We start from the raw sequence: 10,542 nt of genomic DNA, 5'->3' as shown, positions 1-10,542 counted from the left end.
AGATAGATAGTTAACTGTCATGGAAAGCCCACGATCAGGATCTTGTTCAAAGACTTAATGCTGCCATTTTTACTATTCGAACGCTTTTTGAAGTGAGTGATCGTTCGACACGAAATCTAGTCAACTTTTCTTATTTTCATTCGCTTATGTCGTCCGGTATTTTATTCTGGGGTAACTCTTCCCATTCCAAAAGGATGTTTTTCGCTCAGAAACGGGCGGTTCGGGCAGTAAGTAGTGTAATTTCACGAACCTCCTGTCGACCCCTGTTCACAGGTCTGGGTGTTTTGACATTGGCGTCTCGATATATATATATTCCTTAATGTCCTTTCTTCTTAACAATATTAGCTTGTTCCCCAGAATAAGCAGCTTTCACTTAGTTAATACTCGCTAGAAATCAAACCCGCATTTGGATCTGACTTCCTTAAATCTTGTACAGAAAGGTGTGCGGTATACTGCTGCATCAATTTTCAATAAGCTACCACTCGAATTCAAAAATCTTAGCAGTAGTCCATGCGCTTTCAAATCGAAACTGAAGAGTACCCTCATGGGTCACTCTTCTATTCTTTCAAGGAGTTCCTTGAAATAGTAAGCTGATTCTTGTGATATTGTTGATCGCGTTTACTTAAACTTGTGGATTGACTTTTTTCGGGTTGATAAACATTTCATTTTTATCTGTTATTACTTTTATGTTTCAATTTCATGTACTGACACGTTCCATGACCTTGGAGATTTGCTCCTCAATTTGGTCCTACGGAACTTGAGGTATAAATAAATAAAAATTCAAACGGTAGAAAGTGTTGACACAGGTAACGCGGCTGGTGATCTGTAACAAAGTAATGGGGTTAATGATGAGGAATAGTTCTGAATCTGAGATTCATAGTTGAGAAGTCGATGGACTTGCTGGTTTGTCCAAAAAATCAGAATAAATCTAAATCTAAAAAAAATCTAAATATTTTCTTAATTTTTGGTTTCTGTTGCTTTTATTTCACTGTGTAATGTAAGATCAATTCTGTGGTGGGATTCATTGAAATATTTGGTGGGAAATTTTTTTTCTCTTCTCTGCACTCTGCTCTTCCTCTAAGCTTCTTCCCAGCGTGTATCGCATTTTTTGGAGAGCGGCCAGAGCGTAAAAAAGTTACCCCGGGCGCCAATACTTTTTTAACAGTGTTAGTTTTAAGGGCGTTTCAGTGTTAACAGAACCACTTTGCATTCTGGACTAGATTTTTCATTAACCTTGCTCGTGCGATACGAGACGGGAGTGACTAAAACCACACTGACGTTTCTCCGTTAATTAAATCAGAGCAACTGCTTCAGAGAGCGCTCTTTCCTCTTTGTCACGGTTACGACACTATAGCCTCGGATGGGGCAGGCAAGTGATGCAACCTCTAGCTTACACAAAGTCCGCTTGTTGAAATGCATTAACAACGCAGCTATAGAAGCATAAATCTGCGGCCCGCGCTTCCTTCTGTTCGTCTGCTCCTGAGAAAGGGTAGAATCACTCAACCTCGGGTCATAAATTACAGCGTAATACGAGAGGTCGTAAATTCGTGCGTAATACCTCGTTCCATAACTTGGCGAATAATGCTCCGCTCCATAAATTTCCTGCAAACATCCGCTCCCTTATCTCCGGGAGCGCGTTCCGTTGCGCCGTGTGTTCGTCGGATGGGCGGCGCTGCGCCGACTGCAATATTCGGTGAACACTGGCGCCGGGGAGACCAAGTTGCGAGTAGTTGACGAAATGTACCACTCGCCGCGCGCCGACGTTGGGTTGTAATAGGAGCGGCACTTAATGGATCCCCTCCGTGGGAACTGCCGGCGAAATTTGGAACTGTCGAGAACGACAGGTTTCGAAGGGCATGATTAACAATGGAGCACGCTCAGTTTCGTTCACTCTTTCCTTGTTATTTTAACACCCATCTCTGTCGCCGCGGCGTGATTTATCTTTGATACAGTGACATCCAATTTACAGTTCAATATTTAATGATCGCAGAACACGTAAAACTGGTTTAAAAGACCACAGTGCATCTAGTTTTGGACGTTTAAATCCACCAAGCCCGAAGAATGGTTCCCCAGTGTGCAAAACGGTATCAAACGTCTGATTACATTACAAATTACTTAATATGTTAAATAATTACATGTAAATTGAAGGGGGATCACTACAATCAGCTGCAGTGGGATATTAAGCGGAATCAACGGCGATGAGCGAAAATGTACACTACTGGCCATTAAAATTGATACACCTAGAAGAAATGCAGATGGTAAACGGGTATTCATTGGACAAATATATTATACTAAAACTGATGTGTGATTAAATTTTCACACAATTTGAGTGCATAGATCCTGAGAAATCTGTACCCAGAACAACCACCACTGGCCGTAATAATGGCCTGGGCATTGAGTCAAACAGAGCTTGGATGGCCTGTACAGGTACAGTAGTGGGTGGCGTATTGTGACTAGCCATTTGCTCGGCCAACATTGACCAGACGTTTTCATTTGCTGAGAGAAGTGGAGAATGTGCTGGCCAGGGCAGCAGTCGAACATTTTCTGTATCCAGAAAGGCCTGTACAGGACCTGAAACATGCTGTCGTGCATTATCCTGCTGAAATGAAGGGTTTCGCAGGGATCGAATGAAGGGTAGAGTCACGGGTCGTAACACATCTGAAATGTAACGTCCACTGTTCAAAGTGCCGTCAGTGCGAACAAGACGTGACCGAGATGTGTAACCAATGGCACCCCATACCATCACGCCGGGTGATACGCCAGTATGGCGATGACGAATACACGCTTCCAATGTGCGTTCACCGCGATGTCGCCAAACACGGATGCGACCATCATGATGCCGTAAACAGAACCTGGATTCTTCCGAAAAAATGACGTTTTGACAGTCGTGCACCCAGGTTCGTCGTTGAGTACACCATCGCAGGCGCTCCTGTCTGTGATGCAGCGTCAAGGGTAACCGCAGCCATTGTCTCCGAGCTGATAGTCCATGCTGCTGCAAACGTTGTCGAACTGTTCGTGCAGATGGTTGTTGTCTTGCAAACGTCCCCATCTGTTGACTCAGGGATCGAGAAGTGGCTGCACGATCCGCTACAGCCATGCGGATAAGATGCCTGTTATCTCGACTTCTAGTGATACGAGGCCATTGTGATCCAGCACGGCGTTCCGTATTACCCTTCTGAATCCACCGATTCCATATTCTGCTAACAGTCATTGGATCTCGACCGACGCGAGCAGCAATGTCGCCATACGATAAACCGCAGTCGCGATAGGCTACAATCCGACCTTTCTCAAAGTCGGAAACGTGATGGTACGCATTTCTTCTCCTTACACGAGGCATCACAACAACGTTTCACCAGGCAACGCTGGTCAACTGCTGTTTGTGTATGAGAAATCGTGTTGGAAGCTTTCCTCATGTCAGCACGTTGTAGGTGTCGCCACCGGTGCCAACCTTGTGTGAATGCTCTAAAAAGCTAATCATTTGCATATCACAGCATCTTCTTCTTTTCGGTTAAATTTCGCGTCTGTAGCACGTCATCTTCGTGGTGTAGCAATTTTAATGGCCAGTAGTCTATATCGGACCGGGATTCGAATCCGGGACCTCCTGCATAGTAGGCAGTTACAGCAAACACTGCGCCAGCGAGGACACATTGTTGGCGCAACTGCACGCACTATATCGCCACGCCTTACGGTCGATCTACACTCCCACCGAGAGCTGCATATCCCCATTCCCTGTCCACTACACTCCTGCTCACTTCTCAGATATTACCAGAAGAGGGAGATCATATTTGTGCATTCACCCTGATGAAGGTATCCATTGTCCAGCGAGTGGTCCGTCACCCCGCAGAATCCGCAGCTGCGAAACTTCGTGGGGTGTTCTTTCGGTCGGACTCTACGCAGTCTAATATAACTCGCAGGGCAATGGATCCTGTCTTCGGTGTGAAGTCACGAATGTGTCCGATTTCCTGTGGGAATCTCTGAGTAGCGAAGGCGAGTATAATGGACAGAGACTGCGGATATGCGGCGCGCGGTGGGGGTGTTGATCGTCCGTACGAGCTCCTAGATAGTCCGTGCAGTTGCGCTAATACCGTGTCCCGGCTGGCGCAGTGGTTACCGCGCCTGTCTAGTAAACCACTGTAATTATAGGTTAAGGAAAAGTATCTTGTTATTTCATACTTCTCGGCTTAATTTCGGTGTCAGTTACAGGACAACAAGTGTCATCTGTATGTAAGTGCATGTTTTGTGTTCACAGTTGTAGGTAGGCTTTAGGGAGGAGGTCCTCCGAATGTCAACAAATGAAGTCAGTGGGACGAGGTTTTTGAATAATGAAGAAAAATAATGGAGAGTGAAGTGATGAGGATATCTCATGAACTTCAAGCACAAGGTGGAAAAATTAAAGAAAATACTGAGAAAATAAAAGTTAACAAGACACTTCCCTACCTTGTATCAAATGTTATTGAGCCGACAGATGTTGATCCTCTGGATCTGGGGGAAGAATATGGGGCAGCTGTTGACCTTGATTCACAGAGGAAAGGAAAATGTGCTGTAATAAAATCATCAACAAGACAGACCTACAGTATTTCCTACCTGTTATTGAACTTGTTGATGCAGAACGTCTGAAACCAGGGGACCTGGTTGGTGTAAATAAGGACTTGTACCTAATTCTTGTGACACTGCCTGCAGAATATGACGCCAGAGTTAAAGCAATGGAAATTGATGAAAGACTTACAGAACAGTATTCTGATGCAGGAGGACTTGACAAACAGATTCAAGAGTTAACTGAAGTAGTGGCACTGCCAATGACGCACAAGGAAAGGTTTGAGAAACTTGCGATACACCCTCCAAAAGGTGTTCTGTTATATGGTCCACCCGAAACAGGTAAGACGCTGTTGGCAGGAGCTTGTGCTGCGCACACAAAATCCGCTTTCTTGAAACTTGCTAGACCACAGCTCGTACAGATGTTCATTGGCGCTAAACTTGTACGTGATATATTTGCCCTTTCGAAAGAGAAGGCATCAGCAATAATAGTTATTGATGGACTGTGATGTGTCAGGTCAGAGGGGTGTTCTGAACACAATTTCGACACAAAGCAGCTCAATAGGCTGTGGAGTGGAAGGGGTAGGCTAGCAATAGAACCATTGAGACTAGACACTTATTTATTGAACACATAAGTCTGGTATTACCCAAAAGGAACAATCAGTACAAATTAGAAAATAATATTCTTTTCCTTTAAGTCGCTCAAACATTTAAACAGGCAAATAGCAATCATTTAACTGAAAGCCTTTTAAGAAAGCAAGAGTAGAAGATTTTAATGATGAGTTAAAATAATATTTAAATAGGCTCTGACCGAGCACATATTTTAAAACGAAATACTCCCTTTAAGGAACCAGCGATCAAAATTAATTACATAATCCTCATAATCCTCAACTACCATATTATATCCAGGACATTTAAGATTAAACAGTAATATATAGCATCTGAGCACTGCAGTTTTAAGCAGCACGTTTCAGATGGACTGCACTGCAACAGTATAATACAAGTCCCTCAGAGGATCTCCCCACACAGGAAGTTATTGCCGCAATCGACAAAATATGAACATTATTCCATGTATAGACCTAAAACAAACTAAAAACTCTCTTAAGTTTTGTACTGTTAATTGCCTTTCAACATAACATACATCACAAGTCTAGCTCTAGGACGACACCGACACCCTGCAATTTAGCACGCGAAGAACTACAGCGATGCACTCATCAAGTATCCCTACAAAATCCAAGAACAGAGAGCCGGCTCCCCAATAGCGGAACATTTAACCACGCGCAGCGTGCAGGTTTGCGGGATGCTGATCTCGCCCTTAACCTCAACACCAATTCAAATACTAGTCAGCCTACAATCTTGAACCACCATACACATTCCTTCAGTTACTGCATAGAAAGCCCATGTGATAGGCAAACAGACCAGCATATGATAAAAGCTTAAGCAATTTCCTTGCAAGACAATCCTTATGAATAGTAGCCGTAATTTTTTTTAAACGTGAGCACACCCACAATCAAAAGACAAACAACGCCAATCATAAGGACAGTAGCACATAAGCAAGTAGCAACGGTAACTTCTGCTTAGATTGGCTACAAATCAGCGGTGATTTAACACACCAGAGAACAGTCTTTACAACGTAACCATCAATACAATAGCAAATTACTTACACGTGTACTCCCCCACGAATTCGATTCGCAAAGCCATAGACGTGGAGAACGTACCACTTAGACCAACATAATGGTGCTCCCTCAGTTACCCCAAATAACTGACTCCCTTAGTTGCACAGAAAAGAACCAGATCTAACGAAACCACCACAGATTTCGCCTCTAAATTGTCACAGTACAAGTGAGACTTAATCACAAATGTAATTTTACATCACCAGTTCCCGTATAGTCATTACAAGCGCCTGATTTTGACCCGTTTATAACGGCAGGCAGCAACACCGTACGGAAAAGAGCGTAGAGACAAGCTCTTACCAATTCTCTTCTCCGAAAGCAGCCACCGCAACTGTCGGGAACCACTGGGACATCCGATGCAAAAATCGTTACTCCTTCACACAAATTACAGGACGCCCGCCATCCGCTGCTTGCAACGGCGCCTTCCGTTCAGAGCCAACTTGTATATCTCCATACGATAGGTCCGGTCCCACACTCGCTGCGTCAACCCGACGAAGGGCGCTGCTTACCGCCCTGACCGTGGCGGGAAAGATAACCACCAGAGTGTCACTATCGATATGAGCCGCCACGGCTCGGATTGGATGCTATTGACACAAAAAGATTTTATTCATAAAATGCTGGTGATAGAGAATTACAAAGAACTATGCTGGGGGAAAACCGGAACAGAAGAGAATCGAAGCATTTGAGATGTGGTGTTATAGACGAATATTGAAACTTAGGTGGACTGGTAAGGTAAGGAATGAGGAGGTTCCACGCAGAATCGGAGAGGAAAGGAATATGTGGAAAACACTGATAAGGAGAAGGGACAGGATGATAGGACATCTGCTAAGACATGAGGGAATGACTTCCATGGTACTAGAGGGAGCTGTAGAGGGCAAAAACTGTAGAGGAAGACAGAGATTGGAATACGTCAAGCAAATAATTGAGGACGTAGGTTGCAAGTGCTTCTCTGAGATGAAGAGGTTAGCACAGGAAAGGAATTCGTGGAGGGCCGCATCAAACCAGTCAGTAGACTGATGACAAAAAAAAAAAACCAGCTTGATGGATTCAGTTCTACTGCAGACATTAAAGTTATTGCTGCTACCAGTCGTGTAGATATTTTGGATCCTGTACTTCTGCGATCTGGTCGGTCAGATAGGAAAATAGAATTTCAACATCCAAAGGAAGAAGCCAGGGCTCGAATAATGCAGATACATTCTCGTAAGATGAATGCCAATGAAGATGTAAATTTTGAGGAGTTGTCACGTTCCACTGATGATATCAACGGAGCACACTGCAAAGCGGTTTGTGTTGAAGCTGGAATAATTGCATTGAGAAGGAATGCACTGACTGTCACTCACGAAGACTTCACGGTTGCTATACTGGAAGCCCAAGCCAAGAAGAAAGCTAATCTTAAGTACCATGCATAAATGTTTGGTGTTTCACATTAATCTGAGCGACTATTTTATGAACAATTTACTGTGGTAAATAAATTATGTAATTCTGTAGTAGTATGAACTGTGGCAGTAGCATCTGACTTTAATTCATCTACATGCATTCAGAAATGTTCAGAAATATGATGCCTAAATTGTGTTGATATTATAGTGAAATTCCTTGTTTTGCTGTGATCATCTCTCCTACAATTGGTTATATTCTCTCCTAAAAAGTTTTGGTATTAAAGAACTGACCGTTAGGTTTTTTTAAATAAAGAAAGTAAGCAGGATATCCCGGGTTCGGTATACATTTTCACTCGTAGCCACTGCTTCCGTTTAATGCCCCACTGAAAAAAAAAAGGGTCTAAGCACTATGGGACTTAACATCTGAGGTCATCAGTCCCCTAGAACTTAGAACTACTTAAACCTAACTAACCTAAGGACATCACACACATCCATGCCCGAGGCAGGATTCGAACCTGCGACCGTAGCAGTCGCGCGGTTCCAGACTGTGGCGCCCCACTGCAGCTGACAGCAGTCGTCTCTCTTAAAGTTATATATAATGTTTCACAGATGCGGATTCTGCGTAGTGTCTGTTCTTTGGGACAGACTCCACGAATTAATGTGATTGTTAAATAATTGACGTTCAACTTGTAAACTGGAAGAAGATTAGATAAAAGCCGGCCGAAGTGGCCGTGCGGTTCTAGGCGCTACAGTCTGCAACCGGGCTACTGCTACGGTCGCAGGTTCGAATCCTGCCTCGGGCATGGATGTGTGTGATGTCCTTAGGTTAGTTAGGTTTAATTAGTTCTAAGTTCTAGGCGACTGATGACCTCAGAAGTTAAGTCGCATAGTGCTCAGAGCCATTTGAACCATTTTTGATTAGATAAAGTTTTAAATTATGTTTACAATTTGTTGCAAGTCACTAACTGTATTCAACACAAAACACTGATGCGTATACTTTGGGTGATTTGGGCTCCGTTTCAAGAAAAACCTAGTTTTCTACGCGACTCATTACTTATGATGCCATGTCTTCTGAACTGTGTGTCGTATGATGATTAAATTTTCCACTTACATTCAGTGGTTTGTGAGGATACTGCCTCCAAAATGTCCTGCTGACTGCATTAGTAGTAAAGAAGTGATTAATTAAAACATGATGTCTGACGCTGAAGTTTTACTGCTTGAACATCGAAAATGAAGTAAGCAGTAAAATTTTTCTCCTTTTATCGTTTTGCTGGAGTTTTCAGCGATGAAGAATCTTTTAAGGTTTGAAGTTACGTTCAAAATTTCTTGTAAGTGGGTAAGTGCTCTTGTTCCCAGATATTGGATGAATACGGGCCGGGTAAGGAGCACGCCATGACTTACATTGATTGAGGACAGACACACAGTTTGTAACTGGTGGACCGAAGTTCTGGTGGTTGGGAGCGGAGGGATGCAGCTTTATGAATTGACGAGGTTGATCTGAATATCAATTATTGAAACATTTGATTGGCATTCAGTCATTTTGCAGGTGTTGTGCACATAGTTCCGCGTAGTCAGCGCGTACACAACTTTCCCACTAGAGCGCGCCCCGCTAAGCACAACAGCGCTGGCGCAGCGCTCGTCCGTCTCCGCACTACGAGATGGCGCTGCCTTAGAGACCGACCAAATTCTGCTTACGCCGAACCGCTATTAATATGTAACGCAGCCAATGAGATTGCTGCTAACGTAGAACCTTTTCTCCTCGAGGATCACACTCGCGCAGTGATACCTGAACGCTCGAGGTAGTATAACGAGTGTACAGACCTCCGATTAGTCAGTCTGCATTAGTCTGCATTTATCTGCACCTGTCTGTACCAGTCTACATTAGTCTGTACTAGTCTATAGTCAAGTTTCAGTCTGCGCCTAATAAGATTATCATATTCCTGTACATACCCATGAAGAGAAATGTATAGACACTTTGTCAAGCATCAGAGATGTATGAGAATAAGATTAACGTACCAAGACGAAAGGAACTTCAGATTGTCAATTGTAAACCGCATCCAGAATCAAGTTACGTAATGTCTATGTTATTTATTATTTTAGTAAATGTGTGTGAAATTAATCATGTTCTGTTTAAAGTTGGTCACCGTCAATCTGCTATTCTAAGCGTGCAAGTGGCATTTCTATCTTCTGACCTAACGGCAGAAGATAAACACGCCACGATAATACCACGAGACATATTGCTGACACTCGCCTACTTCGTTAGAGCGACAAGTCAAATAATCTGATGGTGTGTGTACCGAAGGTCTTACAGTACGCACATCACAGCAGGCTACAGTGGACCACTCATTTTTTAAAAATTTGATTCACTGCAAACCGATTCCGCGCATTCAATTAACGAAAGAACGAATTTTACGTGCTACATTTAGCTCGAATTTAAACCATCGTATCTCGACTATGGATAAAGATTATTACATAAACCAAAATCGTTTTGACTTTCGTGTAATGTTCTAAACGATTCGTACACTTTTAACTATGTATGTAGCATGCTTTTTGAAGCATGAAGTATTTTTTGCATGGTTTTCCACGGAAAATCAGAAAGGTGCACATGCAGATGGTACCATTTTAGCTGAAAATTAATTTCAACCCAATTAAAATCTTTTGCAAAAGCAAGTAATCGATTTGCACAATTTGCCTGGTCGTCAGCTACGGTTTGTCGCTCAAATGTTGCTTAATATACTGTAACTAGCTACAGTAAGGCAGGTGTTCGAACGGCTATACAAATGGCTGTTGGTCTGGGCTAAGCCAAAAGCTTTTCATCCTACGCTTAGCTCAAATAGGAACCCAGCACCAAGACCAACCCCCCCCCCCCCGCCCCCTCCTCCGACTCCAAACCACGATTCTGCGCTACCTTTTCAGACTCTCATAATATAACCATATCTATACATTTGAAAATGACAGTA

At 43.2% G+C, this 10,542-nt stretch overlaps 1 pseudogene; it reads left to right on the top strand.

Annotated features, from left to right (window-relative positions):
• Window positions 1-1,360: 1,360 nt before the first annotated feature.
• On the top strand, window positions 1,361-7,615 carry LOC126176559 (26S proteasome regulatory subunit 6A-B-like; annotated as a pseudogene).
• The last annotated feature ends 2,927 nt before the right edge of the window (window positions 7,616-10,542 follow it).

This window comes from Schistocerca cancellata, chromosome 3, assembly GCF_023864275.1.
Source record: "Schistocerca cancellata isolate TAMUIC-IGC-003103 chromosome 3, iqSchCanc2.1, whole genome shotgun sequence".
Lineage (NCBI taxonomy): Eukaryota > Metazoa > Arthropoda > Insecta > Orthoptera > Acrididae > Schistocerca > Schistocerca cancellata.
This window is presented reverse-complemented; position numbering and strand designations above follow the sequence as displayed.